We start from the raw sequence: 18,094 nt of genomic DNA on the forward strand, positions 1-18,094 counted from the left end.
AGGTGACCTTAGTATTTGCAGTATTTCCTGGTGCATATCGGGGGGTGGGGAGAGGTAACTTAGAGAGAGAGACTCTGAAAATAGTGAGATCATTTTGTAGAGATATAAGGCAAAACTACCAATTTGTTTTAAAGGTGACCATTGTACACGCTTGGACTTTGCACACGCAGATTTTTACATTGTAAAAGTTATGGCTCGGTGATGAGTTAATTTTTTTTAAGGGAGCAGCCAGGGTCACTGGCATTTCCTCTCCCCTGCAGAAGGTACTTGTATGCAAACCACATGGGCTACTGCAGATTGAGGGGTTAAGTACATGCCGTAGCAGTGGGAATCCTTCCTCCAGATTCCGTGGCTATCCCCAGCACATAGTCCATTGTGGCAGGCTGTGCGGTGGTGGGGAGTGGCCAATTTCCTGCTCCCACTGAAGTTAATGGAATTTGGCCTGGATCTCAATGGCAGCCGCCAGCCTTTGGTTTTCCCTCCACACCACAAGTGTGACTGTCCGCGTACAAGCTCCCTAGTCAGTTTTGCAGCTGACATTTCTGTAACTGAATTAAAAAGGGGAGTCTTTGGTTTATAAACATGCAAAATAAACACAGATTCCCTTTGTTAAACTGAACACAATAAACTTGAGTTACATCAGTTTTCTTCATTATGCAATAACATAGCTCAGAAAATTCAGTAGTGTGTGGTTTAGCATATTCTGCCTCTAATGCTTGGATGAAAAGGTCCCATTGCTGCTATCAAAAGAAGCCAGTCTCTGCCCAATCGCTATGTACATATCTGCTTGAATGAATGTAAACATAGATGATATGTGCCCAGGCCCTAAAAATACTAGGAATTATAAGGAAAGAAATTATATAGAACTATAATCTCTCCTGTCGACAATATGCAGCTCCATCTGTGTTGGATCAGAGGTTGGCTCCTGAGGTTGGACTTTCAGAATATTTTGTTCCTGTTTTCACTGCCTTGGGGAATTGGAGAACACTTCTCTGACTTTTCACAAGCTCTTCTCTTTCTATTGCCAGGCTCTCAGCCCTTAGCTTGTTAGCACTACTTATAAGTAACTAAGAGGGTATTCTGCATGGTTTCTTCCTTTTTACTGAGGGGCTATCATCTCTTCTCTCTCCCCCATAAACTCAAAGTTTAGCGTGGGTATTCAGGCTGCTCTTCCACCACTCCAGAGCCCAGCATATTATTATTATTTATATTATCATAGCCTAGGAACCTCAGTTGTCGACCAGGAGCCCATTGTGCTAGGAACTGAACGAACAGAGAACAAAACAACAGTTCCTGCCCCAAAGAGTTTACAATGTTTAAAAGTTGAATGGAAGAAGTAATACTAAAAAGAGGGTCTAACTTGGCAAAATGAACCACTTAGGCATATGGTCCTCTTACCTTAGGGGTTATGATGGGGTGGTCTGCCAGCAAGGGCAGTTGCACCCAATGGTCAGCCCACCCTGCCACCTGGCGTGGCCCTTATGGATTTGGAAGCATCCAACAGATATTGAGGGAGATGTAAGAGGCCCCAAGCCTTGCAGAGGGGGTGGGCCGAGGTCCTCTCACTCAGCCAGCTGGGAAGGAGTTTTAGGAGAAGGGCACCAGCATAAAGGCTGCCTCCCCATTCATTGCAGGCAGACATTGGTGAGAGAAGGCTCACCTGCTGAACTCTCCTGCATGCAGGGGGGCTGGAACAATTTCTACAGTGGGGGTGCTGAGAGCCATTGAACCAACTGTAAACCCATATGATGGAAACCACTTCAAACCAGGGGGTGCAGCAACCCTCCCTACACCCCTAGTTCCAGCACCTGTGCCTTCATGGAAGGCTAACTTGAAAGGGAGCTCAGCTGAAGGGAGTTGGCAAAAGCCTTGCAGCTGTCTTAAGTGTCACAACCGCAGCTCCAGAGAGAGGGCAGGAGGGAGGGAACCCCTGTCTGGAGGAGGGTAAGACTGATTAGCGCAAAGAGACCCAAGGCATAACCCTGGCTGCAGAGAAAGGGCTGAGGGGGAACTCCCGCTTGGAGGAGGGAAGGACTGACTAGTCCCAGGCAAATGATAGGGAAGTTACTTGTCATAGCCATGCTGCTGTGAGAGAGGCTGGGAGCAGCTTTGAGGGGCTACCAAGGTAGCTGGGAAAGAAGAAGTAGTGAGGACCTGTAGATCCCAGGTGATATAGTAGAATCTAGAGACAAAAAAGGTGGAGGGACTGAAAGAACAATCCTTAGCTGCCTAAACAGGTATCTAGCCTAGAACCCAGGGGAGAGGGCAGGCCTGGGTTCCCCTACTCTTCCCCAGACCAACAGGGAAGGTACAGGCATCAGGAGGAGAAGAGGCCAAGTCTCACGGGTCCCCGATGGACACTGATGGCTGGAGTCAAAAGCCATTAGACTTTGAGGTTTCCTATTTGGGACTCTTCTATTAACCTTGGAAGGGGAATAGACTGGGCTGTGACCTGGCCAGAGGGCGAGGCCATATATAACAATAGGCCATTGTGGCACCAGAACAACTAAAGGGGGCGCTAGAGAACCCCTGCAACACTGCAACTGGCCAGGTGAAGGGGCTCTGGCAGTGGTGAGAGGCATGATTACAGGGGTGCATGTTTGTTTGTCAAATACAGTCTGTAATCTTTAGGAGGCTTGGGGCAGCTTTGCTCCCTCCCATCCGTCAAGTGGCAGAAGGCTGGATTAATTTTCCTTTACAACCCGACGTGGCTCATGGCAGCTGAGAAAACAGTTTATTAGAGCGTAATCTGAGAAACTCCCCAAGATCGACGTAGACACAGTGCTAGACGGAATGCTCATTCCAGTAAACGAATGGGTATTCCCTGCAGAACTCTTCCGGCACAAGTGTTTATCAGGCACTTGAGTAGTTACAAAAGAATGTGTAGGAGTCAAACGTACAAGCATTTGGCAAAAATTTATACTTTTAAGACTGAGAAACAGTAGAATACTCTATAAGGAAATTGTATTTCCTATAGAGGTCCAGTGGTTACATTACTTTGAACTATCATATATACCAGACAATAGTGCAAGAGAGCTTGTCTGATGACATTTGTTTTCCATTTTCTTTACCTTCTGGCTGTCACCAGTAGTTGAATATGTGAATTCCTGCATTTTAAGGAATAATCATATAACAGAACTATATACCATGTTAGACATGCAAATGTTTCTCACGTGCACTCCAATGTTAGCTGTAGTAATTGCATTGGGAACAGGTAATTGATGTAAATTCTTGGTGTGATCGGTTGTATTTTTTGATACAATGTTACAGGTCTACAGTAAGTGATGACTGATGAGGACATGGGAACTGTCACACAACACTGTAACAGTATATACCTGTACACAGTGCTAGAATTTCAACTGTTTAACTGTAAATTGTATCACTGTAATATTATGATGGATTCTAAATATCTTGTGCTCTGATAATGCAAGTTTGAGGGTTTTTTCCTCATCTTATTTTTTCGGTTCCCTTGTCAGTTGGAGAACTCTGTTCTTGCAAGGGTGTGTTCCTGATTTAGAGATTGTTCTGTGCGTCATTTCCCTATAGAGTAGATTCTGTCTTCTTCTTCTTTTTTTTTTTTTTTTTGTGTGTGTGTGTGGGGTAGTGAGACATTGTGGTGGTTAATGTTTGTTTGGATTTGTAGATTTTATAACTTCCTACACATCTTCTGTTTTTAAACTTTGTTTACTCCATGACTTGCAAATGCAGCATGTTTCTAAACCTGATAGCAGATTTATTGCTGAGTTGCAGACCTGATATATCACTTGTCAAGATGCCCTTTATACGAAGGAAAATCCCTCACCCTTTGAAGACCACATGGATTTATTTGCCTTTCTGAAAGAGGAAGACACACAGAGTAATGTTGCAACCTACAGAATCTGCCTCACTCAATAATTGACCTACAGTTTAAGCATCCACAATTCATCATTATACCAATATAAACTTCTGAGTTTGGTCCTGATCTTAGTGCAGAATTGGAGTCTTTGATAGTGCAGAAAAACTGAATCACTTCCTGGATCACTTTATTCATTGTGGGCCATTACATTCCTAAAACTTGTCTTCTTGGAAGATAGTAATTCTGAAAATTAGATCAGGCTGGTGTTCAGATTCTTGAGCTATTTACAATGTTTAATCTTGGCAGATGGCAGCATATTTTACCCATAAAAATCTCAGGGTGGGGGGCATACCTCTATATACTGCAAAGCTACAGAATAACACAGTAGAGATAGACCTCAGCTCAGAATTGCTTTCCCTTTCTTGTGTCTCTGAATAGGAATCAAGTTCTACTATGAGACCAGCGGTAAATTAATTGAAATAGCATTGGGTTATAAATCAGAGCAGATTTTGGCTCTCTGTCTACAATGAGAAATATTTTGCTTGTTCAAATGGGCTTCCCTAGGGTATACTGCATTTCAGGTGATGTACTAGAATTATACAACCTGAATAAGATCTAGGACAGTAGGTAGAGTCTATGAAAGACGGGGAGCTTCCCATCTGATTTATTTCACTTTAACAGATTATAATTTAGGAATGGAGGAGCCAAATTTAGCAAAAAATACCAAATGAGACTCTTAGCACAAATCTCACACTGAATTCAAGTCAGTTTGCAGAGGTCTGACTGAATTCTGTACCTGCATCCCTCTTCTTTGGCTCAACGCAGCAGTACACTAGGGGAAGTGCAATAAGAATCCCCTTGGCCCCAAACCTTCACCCAAGGATTGTGGTGGATTTTCCATCACTGACAAGGTTTTATTTGAGGGAAGTTCTCTGGCCTGTGTTATGTAGGAGGGCAGGTGAGATGATCACAATGGTCTCTTCTGGCCTTGGAATCTATGAATACGGTGACTGTCCAGTTGGAACGGGGGCTGGATGCTCCAGGGAGATGCTAACCTGTAGAGAGAGCGGGGCCGATGTAGGCCTCGAGGGGACTGCTTGTGTTGCCCGTGGCCAGTGGAGAGGGGGAGCAGGCACAGATAAGGCTTCCTCACACAAAGCACAGGTGGTAGCGAGATGCCTTACAACCCTGGGTACCTCGGGAAGTGCCACAATGACAGTATCCACGTCCCTTAAGTCTCTCCTTTGTTAAGCTACCTCAAAAAATGCTGCTAAATGCACCTGGGGTGAAAACATTATGCATATGGCATGGCCATCACAAAAAAATCTGGCTCCAAGGGGCTCCGCACACTCCAACAGGTACTCGTTTATGCAGGCTCAAACACTTTTTATTTATTACTAATTTTTCCCTTTCATGTCTCAGGCAGCAGAAGACAGGTAGCAGGTCTCAGAGTGGTAGCCGTGTTAGTCTGTATCAGCAGAAAGAACGAGGAGTCCTTGTGACACCTTAGGGCATAGCTACACTTGCAGATGGAGAGTGCTATGAGTTAAACCCACCTTCGGAGAGCGCTCTACGTGCCTTGCCAGTGTGGACGGGGAGTGAGCTAGTGCACCCGGGCTCCTTTATTGTGCTGTAACTCGCAAGTGTAGCCAAGCCCTTAGAGACTAACAAATTTATTTGGGCATAAGCTTTTGTGGGCTAAAGCCCACTTCATCAGATGCATCCAGTGGAAAATACAGTAGGAAGATATATATATATATATATATACACAAAACTTTTGTAGTGATAATCTGGATGGCCCATTTCAAACAGTTGACAAGAAGGTGTGAGTAACAGTAGGGGAAAAAATAGCATGGGGAAATAGTTTTTACTTTGTGTAATGACCCATCCACTCCCAGTCTTTATTCAAACCTAATTTAATGGTGTCCAGTTTGCAAATTAATTTTTTGTTGAAGAATTGCAACTTTTAGGTCTGTAATTGAGTGACCAGGGAGGTTGAAGTGTTCTCCGACTGGTTTTTGAATGTTATAATTCTTGACGTCTGATTTATGTCTATTTATTCTTTTGCGTAGAGACTGTCTGGTTTGGCGAATGTACATGGCAGAGGGGCATTGCTGGCACATGATGGCATACATTACATTGGTAGTTTTGCAGGTGAACGAGTCTCGGATGGTGTGGCTGATGTGATTAGGTCCTATGATGGTGTCCCTTGAATAAATATGTGGACAGAGTTGGCATCGGGCTTTGTTGCAAGGATAGATTCCTGGGTTAGTGTTTTATTGTGTGGTTGCTGGTGAGTATTTGCTTCAGGTTGGGGGGCTGTCTGTAAGTGAGGACTGGTCTGTCTCCCAAAATCTGTGAAAGTGAGGGATCGTCCTTCAGGATAGTTTGTAGATCCTTGATGATGCGCTGGAGAGGTTTTAGTTGGGGGCTGAAGGTGACGGCTAGTGGCGCTCTGTTACTTTCTTTGTTGGGCCTGTCCTGTAGTGGGTGACTTCTGGATACTCTTCTGACTCTGTCAATCTGTTTCTTCACTTCAGCAGGTGGGTATTGTAGTTTTAAGAATGTTTGATAGAGATCTTGTAGGTGTTTGTCTCTGTCTGAGGGATTGGAGCAAATGCGGTTGTATCTTAGAGCTTGGCTGTAGATAATGGATCGTGTGATGTGGTCTGGATGAAGGCTGGAGGCATGTAGGTAAGTATAGCGGTCAGTAGGTTTCCGGTACAGGTCTGTCGCATCTTACGCGCATTTAACATGCGCGAATTCAGCTTTACGCGGTCGGCAAAAAACAAACAAAAACCAAAAAAAAAGAGAAAAATAACAATTTAAATACTGTTCCTGTAGTGCAGGCAATTCCGCCCGCCATTACACTCAATGTAATTTTGACTACATGTTGTTTTCGCTTTATGTGCTGACTGCGGAACGTAACCCCAGCGTAAGATGAGACAGATCTGTATAGGGTGGCGTTTATGTGACCATCGTTTATTAGCACCAGGAAGTGGATCTCTTGTGTGGACTGGTCCAGGCTGAGGTTGATGGTGGGATGGAAACTGTTGAAATCATGGTGGAATTCCTCAAGGGCTTCTTTTCCATGGGTCCAGATGATGAAGATGTCATCAATGCAAGTAGAGTAGGGGCATTAGGGGACGAGAGCTGAGGAAGCGTTGTTCTAAGTCATCCATAAAAATGTTGGCATATTGTGGGGCCATGCGAGTACCCACAGCAGTGCCGCTGACTTGAAGATATACATTGTCCCCAAATGTGAAATAGTTGTCGGTGAGGACAAAGTCACAAAGTTCAGCCACCAGGTTTGCCGTGACATTATCGGGGATACTGTTCCTGATGGCTTGTAGTCCATTTTTGTGTGGAATGTTGGTGCAGAGGGCTTCTACATCCATAGTGGCCAGGATGGATTTTCTGGAAGATCACCATGGAATGGATTGTAGTTTCCTCAGGAAGTCAGTGGTGTCTCAAAGATAGCTGGGAGTGCTGGTAGCGTAGGGCTGAGGAGAGAGTCTACATAGCCAGACAATCCTGCTGTCAGGGCGCCAATGCCTGAGATGATGGGGCGTCCAGGATTTCCAGGTTTATGGATCTTGGGTAGCAGATAAATCTCTACGGTGCCACAAGGACTCCTCATTGTTTTTTTTTTAGAAGACAGGTAGGTGTATTTCCAGTCTGAATTTGCCATGCTCCAGGTGAAAAGGGTGGTATGTGTGTGTAATGCATCAAAGTAGAGTGGAGTTTGATTTGTTTATGCTTTAGGCCTGAGTAGTTTGTGGAATCTATCTATATTAACATTAATTGCCCTATGGTTAGTCAACAATGGGTTTGGAATTTAGACTCACTGCAGTGAGGACTCTACCACAGACAGGGATGTGTATCTCCCTTAACTGATGCTCACCACTGACAATGGTCAATTCAACTGAAATCACTTCCCAGCTTAGAGCAAGTAGAGACTTGCACAACAGTGTCAACATTTCATTCCCCAATGACAGTCTAATTAAATCATTCATCAGCTGGCCTATAGACTGATATTGTGAAACATGCTGCTAGGTGGTGACTTGTGGTCAGCCTCTTATTAACTGGTTGTCAGCAGATGCAGCCTGCATATCCTTTGAGGTTAAAGCCTTGGTGTATTCGCTTGACAGTGTCTTATGCACAGTCTGTATTCTTTGATATGAAGTTACTAGGTAGAGCACATGCTTTCAACATCTAAATCCAGCTTCATTGTAAAAATACTTCCTTAATGTTTGTTGAACCTCTCAAGTCTCCTGTAGATGAACATTGCACCGAGCTTTGTGACCAGTAAGCCCTAGAGACTTATCTGCAAGCTCCACTGAAGTTTCATGCTGCTGTAGGCCTCTGAGCGTACATAAGAGAAAAAAGGCTAGGGAAAGCTTCAAAAAGGAGCAGAATTGCTTGTTACTGAACCAGCCACTGATTAGTTGTGTACTCTGCTCCTCACATGTTGCAGAGCAATGCGCCATTGCTGCTCCCTTGATCCTACTGTCCAAGGGGCTTAAGAACATGGTCAGTGAATTAGTTGCTCTGACATATGCTCTCCCCACACAGGGAAGGCGTGGTGTCTGCAGACATTACAAACAAATGTACAGCCCTGAGGAGGCCTGTAGCAACCAGGGGATAGTTCTACTGTTGCTCTACTTCCAGTGGAGGAAGGATATCAGAATACCATAGGGCTGTGATTCAGGGCTGATGCAAAACTGATTTCAGAGGGATTTGGGGGAGCCAAGGGGGCTGCACGCCAACTGTATTCCAGAGTCAGCCAGGGACTTGAATGATCCCCAGAGCAGAGCAATCCTGAGGCTGTTTTAACTGACACTGGCTCTGATGGAGCCACTTCAGCCACACCTCTGTCCCTTTCCCTTCCCTGTCCAATTAACCACTTCCACTCCTGTCCCCAGCCACTCCCTGGCATGCCCCTGCAGAAGGGCCTGCGAGGGAGTCAGCACAGTCACCATGACGTGGGCAGAGAACTCTTTTGCAATAGGGGGATTCAACCCACTTTGTGGCCCCTTTCCCCAGAGTGGTGTAAAGGGACCACGGAGTAGTGCAGACTCTGGCCCCATCTCTTACAACAGCCACAGTGTAGCGCTTGGGGGTGATTACTCTGTCGTCGATACGTAAGTAACATGCCTGACCTTCCGAGGCTGTGCAACCGGCAGCTGCTACTGATTTCAGCGAGTGAAGTGTTCCTAGTACAGAACTTCAGCAATGCAGGCAGAGAGAGATTGCCATGCACAGCCTCGTTACCCAGGATTTGCACCAGGGCACAATGGAGTCTTTTTAAAATAATCTCATAAACGTTGAGAAAAATGTCCCACTGCGTTCTGAAGCTCTTTCAGCCCGCAGCCCAGCGAAGGATGACCACATAATGACGGCCCAATCGGTTCCAGATGCTGTATTTCCTGCAGTGGCTGACACACACAGACATCAATGAAATTGCTCAGTCCCAAGGGTCAGGCCATAACCAGATTATTACCAACTCCAGAGATTGATGTGGAGGAAGAGGGACCATTACCAAATCCATGGCCCCATGGAGCTTTCAGAGATTCACAGTAGAACATTAAGTTCTGTGTATCTACACACTGTAGCATAATAGCTTCCACTGTGTAGCACATGAAGGGGACGCTACAGTGTGAAGCAGGGGGGACCATGCTGCCCAACTCCCAGTACTAAGAATGTTAGAACTTTCTAGCCACATGTCGTTGCAACAGTCTCCTCGCCCCAGGTTTCACTAATGCTGCTGAAGTGTAATTTACTAATAAAAAAAGCTGGAAATCTATTGCTGGCTTTGGGTACAGAAATATTGGTCTGACTCTATATATTATGGTTCCATTTATAAATTTCATAAAAGGTTAATAAATGATTAATATATTTGAATAAATGTTTGTTTGAGTCCAACAGATGAATCGGTTTCTTATAACCATCAGTAGCAACGTCTTCTGATATGCTTATATCCATCTACAACACATACTCCTCATGTCTGTAATGTGCTGGTAATATCTGTTAATCATTTATTAACCCTTTATAAATGGAACCTTAATATAAAACTATCACATTACACTGGCATCTTCAGCCAGACCTGCAAAATCAATACTGTACAACACGAGCGGAAATCTGTCATGCAGGGGGTAGATTCTAACCAATCCCATTGGTATTTGCCATGTGAAAGAGCTCTAGCCGGACTCGACACGAGGTCAATGGAAAGGTCATTTTATTATATCCCTTATATTTTCACTACGGAAGGGTCTCCTACACTTGCAATAAAATGTTAACTGCTTTAGGCTGGGATTTTCAAAACCCCTAAGCCATTAGGTACCGATCCAATGGGATTTGAGTGCCTAATTCATCCAGGCTCCTTCCAAAATCCCAGCCTGAAATTGACATCTAAAGGGTTAAGAATTAGCCATATTTTCTACATTGTTTCAACTGAACCAAATGTTAAGTACATTTTAGTTTAATCTTTCTTCACATTACTGGTCATTGGCTTAAATCAGTAGACAATCAATGCAATCTTTAAGCAATTGGACCTTGACCAACTCTGTAGACAAAGGGTAAAACTGAGTCCTGGTATAGGGTGCAACTCCAATGAACTCAATAAAGCTATACTGATTTATACTGTGGCCCAGTTTGGTCCCAGGCATGGAAACACAGAAAACAGACTTAGACACTATACAGTATGACTAAGGCATACTGGTAGCCAAATCCCTGACTAAAAGCTGCATCACCCACATGGTCATTATTACAGTTTAGTAGCTTAGTAGGTGTAAAATAAATCTGGGCTGGCAGGAGCCAGAACACTTGTAGGAGAAGCCCAGGGACACAGCGCTAAATTACGACATCAATATTTGCTTATTACATGAGTACATCTCTGGGCGTCTTTATTACAGAGTATTTCTGTTTACAGTTAGGTACCTGGAGTGTACGGGGGTGTGGGGGGAATCACAAGAGGTGTGAAGCATCTAGCCTGCCAGAAAAAAATCTAATTGAAAAGGAATTGAAATATTCCCCACCCACCCCTCTCAAACCTACATTCTTCAGCCATTACTAAAAAGCAGGATCAACCGCAAGCCTGCCCCGAATAAACAAACATGGCTCCATTGCATTTCCCTGACTCGCCATCACAGGTACTCATTCAGTCTGGACTTACAGAAAGTGACGGGATTTGTAACCGGAAATGGTGGGCGTTACTGTTCTATACCCACAATGCTTCACAGACATTGGGCCAGATCCTTAGCTGAGTTCCCTTCAAATCCTGAGACCCACCACTCCCATTCCTGCTCCCCAGAGTATAACTTACAGCAGTGAACCAACTGAAACTATTTTTTAAAAGGATCAGATCTCAGTAAGCACAGCTCTGGGCCACTGCCCAATTTAGTCCATCTCTAGCTGAAACATTTTTGTGGACAGGGAGGATTTATTCCTTATTATTTGGGCAACATTCTTCCATGATTTATGCCCTGTCCAACCACAGCGATTTAAGTCACAGCAGAATTTGGCCCTTGGACTTCTGTTTCTGTTGCAAGAATCCGGCATCCAAATGTTTGGGGGGTTGGGGGAGGGAGGGGAAGAGGCGAAGTGGTGGGGATAGATGAAACTAAGAGAGGTTAATTCTCCAGTGGATCGTATGTGCAGTCCACATTCATTCTTGTAACCCCTTGTCCAGTCATACAAACCTTTAAACATGCAAAGTTAGGAATGGTGTCCAGTAAAATTCAATTCTTTTGATTTTGGTGCAAAAATCTAGACTGTCTTGATCAAGGGCTTGATCCAAAGTGTATTGAAGTCAATGGATCAGGCTTTGGATTCGGCCCCAGGAAATGCAGCAGAGCCGTGGCTCCATGTGCTTTCTAAATACCATCGGTGAACGCAATGTTTTCTGAAGGAATCTGATTCCTTGGACACAGAACAATTCTTAGTGCTCTGGCCTGTTGCTCCATTCAATGTTCCAGCTGGTAATAGTCACTCTAGGTACATAAATGATTACACAACTGTGAAGAGCTCCAAATTTTGAAGACATTAGTTACTATATCTCTGCCAGGGTTCCCTAACCTACTCTCTGATGTCGAACACTCTGACATTCAGACCTTTTGTAAGCGCCGTGTGTAAATGAAAGACCAGTTCCAGGCAGTTGACAAGGAAATCAGGGGACAGAGTTAAATCAAGTATTCAAGCAAAGCGTTTTTTTGATAGAAAACACACAGTATTACATGAAGTTTAAATCCTTTCCCAGACACTGTAGTTAAAGAGGTTTAGTCCTGACATCTTTACTGATGACTGTGGATCAATTTATGAAGTTGATACATTGTTCCAAACCCTCACTGTTTATATTCACAAAGGAGCCATTTGTCTTTAGAACCAATTATCATCTGAGACCACTAGTATAACTGACTGTTTTGGGGGGAAAGTTCAAATGGCTTTTGGGTGACTGCTGTGTTTGTATTTCCGCCTGCATTAAGAAACACCTTGAGATGCATTGTCTCTTGAATTCTGGGAGGGGAATAGGTAGGTACCTTCTCATCTCCCATCAGGTGATAAATACAGCTTTTGTGGAAGGTTATAGGTGAACCTTAGTAGGACAGTTAGATATAGCACATAGATTTGTATTTATTTTAACTACAGAAGAAGGAGGTGGAATGGAGATTGTTTGGTCTCCAAGATATCTCCATCACTATAGTAATGGGGGGGGGGGGGAGATGTATATCGTTGGTTTCAGTTCAGTGAATCTGATGAAGCTTTGGATGGACAGGAATAGATGTATACCGACATCCCCACTGACTTAGGAGACCAGTCTTGCACCTTCGATGGAAATGGGGCAGGATTGGGGCCTCAATGCCTTTTGCTTTGCAGTTGTGTTTGGACAAAGGAAAGAGTTGATGAAGACCCAGAATGAAATCTTGTCCCCATTAAAATCAATGGCAAAACTCCTATCAGGATTTCACCCTATGACTATTAAAATCCAGTTAGTTGGTCTTGAGTGGATGTGGCAAATATTTAAATTAGTGTAATTTGCTGCACTCTCGATATTAAATAAAACCTCAATCGTAAAATGGGGGCATCCTAGGCCAATAAAATCCCTAAAGCAAGTTCAGTTAATACAGGACAGATGTTTCTCCTCATTCTGACTGCTAATATTTTATAATGATGGAATTTGTTCCTTCTTTTAATTAAAGGAGGGCTAGTGCTTGTGGAAATGTGAATAAGATCTTGAGTTGGCAAAGGATCTTGGAGCACATTTTGAAATCAGTCTTTTTAATTTCTCCACTCAGTGCTCCTCAGACCCCTAAACCAACTTTGGTGTTTTCGTAATTAAATATAATGCCCCCAGTTACCAGCTCCATTGAAAGTCACTCGGCTTTGCATACTCTGTGATTTGATTGCTTTATGGGTGGGTAGAACTCGGGTAATACAGGATTGGGTTTTGGTTGGATTCGTTTCACTTGCTTGAGAGCAACTGGAAATAATTTTCTATAAGTGTTACACTTTGTCATTTTACATCAGGCAGGACTATGAAACTTTCACTTAGTGCCATCAGTGCAGTAAACGAAGCTAACATGCTCAGAAGGATAAACAGTACACAGGAGCCAGTCCAGTGTTTCAGTTCTGTACGGTTTTAACTTCATGAAGGGCAGTTTAAAAAAAAAGGGGGCGGGGGCAATCACAGTGTTCCAGTGAGCATCCTTAATAGGATGTATACGACTCTTCCCCAGTGCAAGAGAATGCAGGTAGAAACTCTTTCAGCAGTGTTCTGATAGCATTTGGGGGTGGGCGGGGGAGGGGCAAGTTCAAACAAGCTACAATTTCTGCTAAGTTTCGATAACTTTCTTTTTTGCATCTTTTATGCACCTTCTCCACTGGCAGCTGATGCCTCCTGACTTCAGGCAGGTTGGAAGGAGTGAAAGAGCCTATTCAGCATTGCCCCCTGTCCCTCCTGCCCCGCAAGGAAGGCTGCCTCTGAGGGAAAAGAGACAGATGGAGGATGTTTATAATAATAATAAAAAATAATTAATGGAGATATCCTATCTCCTAGAACTGGAAGGGACCTTGCAAGGTCATTGAGTCAAGCCCCCTGCCTTCACCAGCAGGACCAAGTACTGATTTTGCCCCAGATCCCTAAGTGGCCCCCTCAAGGATTGAACTCACAACCCTGGGTTTAGCAGGCCAATGTTCAAACCACTGAGCTATCCCTCCCCCCTTTCTTTATATGTGGTCACATTTTTCATTATAGCAGCAGGAGTATGTTGCTGGTCTGAAAGAGAGGAGAGGCAGGCCTAGGAGAGTGAGGGAAGAGAAAGGGAGGAGAGACTAATAAGAGTTATTAAGCCAAATGCCGGAGCAAATAAATACTCCCTTCCCCCCGCCAATGCAGAGGCGGTTGTGGTCAACTGTCAGGGAACAGATAAAGCCTTGGTTTGGTCATGATGGGTAGGGGAAGTGCTTGAGGGATGAGGAGTGTGTGCTGCACGTGGGTCTATGTCTCTCCTAAGGCTGTAATGGGCTACTTTGGGGAGGGAAGGGCCTGGAAGCTGATTGGTTCCTGGGTCAGCCCTCTCTGGGGATGGACGGCCCCTTTTGGGATTGGGCAGACCATACTGTCTCTGCAGTTGAACCTCCGCATCCCACCCCTGGCCGTGTGTGGTTGTCTGAGTGGATCCCTGGGTATGCTATGAGTCTAGCCAGATCACAGGTTGAGGGGGTGGAGAAGAGATTTTCCCACCAGACAAGACTGGTTCAAGTCAGGTTAGATTTGTTCTCTCTCCTACAGCCTGTTGGGGCTGGCCAGTCAGTTTGGCTAGTTAAAAGGAAAAGGACAAATACATTTTACACACCCCACCCCACCCCACCCCGAAATCCCTTTATCACAATTTGTTACCCATGTCCTATGCAGACAGACTGAGCAAGAGGGGTAACCAGCTCCTGTGTAAACCTAGACAGGGCACCCAGGAGGCTAGTGAAACCAACTCAGATTGTTTTGAGGTGAGGTTTGTCTTAAATCTCGGACAGACTAAATCAGTTCTTATGGATACCTGCCCACCTACCTAAGAGGAGTATGTAAGGGATTCCAGCATAGGCTAACTCCATGACAGAGGAGTTGGGGGTTATGGGCGTAGTATCACCTTTCCTCACTGTTAAATTGAGTAGCCTGACTGCCCTGGACCCAAATTACTGCCTCGTAGTTGAAGGGCTGGGGGAGAAAAGGGAGATTTCACCCTAATCTTTTGAGATTCGTTTCAATGGTGGCCTGGTGCATTGTCTCCTTCCTTGTCTGTGACATATTTCCTGAGTGTCCAGAGCAAAAGGAGCTGCTGTGTAAGCAGGTAGATAACACAGTGACCCAGGTGACTGATACAGCCCTGAGAGAAGGTGCCGTGATGGAGACAGATTCATCCAGATGCCGCAGAACCTTCAGAGATGGCACAAGCAGCTCATGGACACACAATCCCTGCATCATTGAGACAGGGCCTAGGGACTTGATTTTCAGAAGTGCTGTGCAGCCCCCTCTCCAGCTGAAGTCAAGGGGCGCTGCTGGTGCTCTGCACCTCTGAAAAATCTGGCTCAAGCTGCTGTCTCTCAATTTCATTTTAGAGCAAGAAGCCAAAGCAATGGAATGACCCACCAAGAACAAGGTGCAGCAAAAAGCAGGACGGAGGATTAAACTGGAACATCCTGAATTGTTTAATAAAGGTTGGCAGCTTGAGACAGATCTCATTCCTGAGCCTGCCTGAAAGATTAAAGGGGGGGGGGTAGTGAAAACTCCCCAGAGAGTTTGAGATGCTTGAGGATGTTTCCAAGGTGATCTAAACTTGAGAGGCTGTTGATAAGACTTGAGAAATAGACCTAGATAACAAAAAATGATCACTAGATGTATCTCTGAACGTACAAAGTGTTCTTCCCTTATTTTTATGGCAGGGAGGGGAAGAGCAGCATCTGCTGTGCAGTTCCCTGTGGTTCTTAATCTTCTCCATACCTATCCTATGGGTTTGGGGATAAAGTTAAGAAGTTCAATTTAACCTTCTTCCTCACTTAGTGGCTGTTTTCAGGAAGGCCAGCGTTAGGAGCGATAGTAGCAGTCTACGGTGACTGCCCTTGAAACATGCTACTAAAACATCACAGATCAAGGAGGTCACCCTTAACCAATGAAAATAGAAGTTAGCCAGTGACAGCATAATTTATTTTTAATTTCCCTCTGAAAAAATGACATTTTCTCTAGTTTCAATCAGTTTTCAGAGCTGAAGGAACCAGCTGCAACTGTAGTTATAGAAAATAAATGCCACTGACGGATGATGCGTACATATGCCAACCACCCTGTATACAGCCAGTTTACCCACCTTTGCAAAGGCCTTTGAGATCCTCAGATGAAAGGTCATATATTAAATGCAAAGTATTATTATTGCTCCCCTGCCTTTTTTTTTCTTTTTTAGGAAAATAGTTTTCCATCCTTCTTTCTTCACTAATAAATGTGGAGCAGAAATAATTTAGTCACTTACTCAGAATGAGAAAATTAAATTAAGTGCAGTTTCATCCAGTTTCTAAGGGAAAAACTTTGGGTACTTTAATAGCTTTTAAATTAGCTCCATATGCATGAACTAACTGCTCAATAAGTAGATTTCTGGCTTTGAATTAGCTAGAATGTCCTGCAGGCTAATAAACTAATTTGATCCAATTATATTATTAGATGCAAAAAAATCTTTACATGCTATCTAAAGCACCTGAACTCAAAGGCTAGGTTAAGAGTTAAACTGAGTCACATTGGAAAAGCAGTGACTATGAGGTGATCTAATACATTTCCAGAACGAGAAAAGGTGACAGCGATAAAGGCTTGCACGCATACGGACTTAAAAAATAACAGGACATACAATTGTAATGGCATCCCATATGTGAAAATGTTATTAGCAATGGTTGAAACTTTTTGATCAAATCATTTTTAATTAAAAAAAAGCACGTATTAAAAGAAAAATTTCACCAAAAATCCCACAGGTTTTTTTGAATAACCTATTTTTTAATGGAAACTGAAAATGAAAAGAAGGAGTAGAGGAAAAAAGGAAACAGAAAGGGGCGAGAGGAGGAACAAAACCCAGTAATTTTTCAAAACATAAAGATCATAAATTTCAAATATATAAAAAAATCTGTTCCTCTTTGAAAACTGTGGCATGAAAACAAATTCAACATTTTTGTAATTTTTTGTGTGTGGCCAGCTCCAAATATTACTTTTTCAAGCACCATCTGGATTTTATGTTTGGTTTCATAAGGACAAGTTAATTCAAGGACAGAGGGGCCTGACCCAGTACCTCAAACCTGCTGTCTAGGTTTTGAGGCCAGTTACCATAGATTTCCCTCTACTGCTTCTGTGTGCCATTGGGCAAATCACTTAATTTCTATGCCTCTGTTTCCCCACTCACTCTTTGTTTAGATTGTAAAGGCTTTGGGGAGGGAACTGTGTTGGACGACGTGTACAGCATCTAAAACAATGGGGATCTACGCTCAAGAGTTTTCAAGCTTTACTGAAATATAAATAATTGGCTAGAACAGCAGCACTCTTTTGTCTCACCCAACACCACCACATTTAATCACCGATCACATGACCAAAGCCCTTTACAATGCCCACAGTGCTTTCCATTTCAGAAAACCCACCATCAACTGTCTCACAGTCAACAAGTTTGAACGCTCCTTCAATAGAAGATTCAACTTTACTTGAAGGTATTTGTAGCTCCCTCTTATTCTCACAAACACTCATAGGAGCTCATTTTTGTTCACAAAAGCATGTGGCAAGGATGTGTGATGAGCATATATGGTAGGGGAGGTTAGTATTTAGCATAAATGTTCTTTTTCACAAGGTTTCCACACTGTAGCCTGCAGGGAATACCAATGGCACCAGGAGACTGAAATAGAGAATGAAGGAATTTAAGAGATACCTAGACTTGTTTCTGGAAGAGGAGGGGATTAAAATGAAAGCAGCAGATGAGATTAAAGTACTTGAAAGGAAAGTGCAGACATGTTGAGTCAGATGCCTTATTCCTAAAACTTCTCATCTCCTCCAATATTTAAAAAAACAAACAAAAACATTAATTAAAATCTACCCAGCTTTAAACCTCTTCAGATCTGTATTTGCTCCTCTCACTGCTGTTTGCCTAATGGGCACATTTATTATTTTTGAAAAGCTAGAGTTTTGCAATCTTCCTAACATCTGTCTGTTTTACCATGTCCAATTACCATGGAAATATGAAACACAACTCT

This window comes from Chrysemys picta, chromosome 8 (genome assembly GCF_011386835.1).
Source record: "Chrysemys picta bellii isolate R12L10 chromosome 8, ASM1138683v2, whole genome shotgun sequence".
Classification (NCBI taxonomy): domain Eukaryota; kingdom Metazoa; phylum Chordata; order Testudines; family Emydidae; genus Chrysemys; species Chrysemys picta.